The sequence below is a fragment of the Plasmopara halstedii genome (genome assembly GCF_900000015.1).
Source record: "Plasmopara halstedii genome assembly, contig: Scaffold_3120, whole genome shotgun sequence".
NCBI classification, from domain to species: domain Eukaryota; phylum Oomycota; class Peronosporomycetes; order Peronosporales; family Peronosporaceae; genus Plasmopara; species Plasmopara halstedii.
Genome location: NW_020190023.1, coordinates 59,571 through 60,164, shown reverse-complemented (window position 1 = coordinate 60,164; position 594 = coordinate 59,571).

The following is a 594-nucleotide window of genomic DNA, read 5'->3' as shown; positions in this document are numbered from 1 at the left end:
GTCGCTGCATGCCATTGATGGCGTGGTCGGACAGAGTCCGAGGTATCTTGGGCGCGGCTCTTCAGATGCGCGTGGAGTGGCACGTTATCCACTGGACAAAGACTGCGGAGTCAGCAGCTCTTCATCGGATGTTGTATATAACATTGGATCTCCAAAGGAGCGGACATTTACGGTGACACCGACGACGCGGAATGCGGGCTCACCCTGGCCTCACCGAGACATAGAACCCCTGTATAGAGACGGCGGCGACGGCGTACGCTGGCTGCAAGACGCCGGGCGTCAACCTTGATCCAGGGTGTGTCAACCGTAGACGATGGTGCACAGTTATACACCCTCGTCAACGGTATGACGGAGGAGGAAGATGGCGACGTCCGCTTCGAGGCTATGCCCGCAGTAGATGGTCTTCTTGAGCTGAACGAGATGTTCTTTGAAGAATTTGGCAGTGCCTTGAAGGCAGTCGATTTGGCAGAAGTGGTCATTGTGCGACCGGACGAGAAGATGAACTCGTCATCGCTTCTGGAAGAAGCCGCCTTGGAGGACACCAGGAGAGTGCTGAACGCACGAAGTAGATCGTTGATCCTACGAAATCTCTTA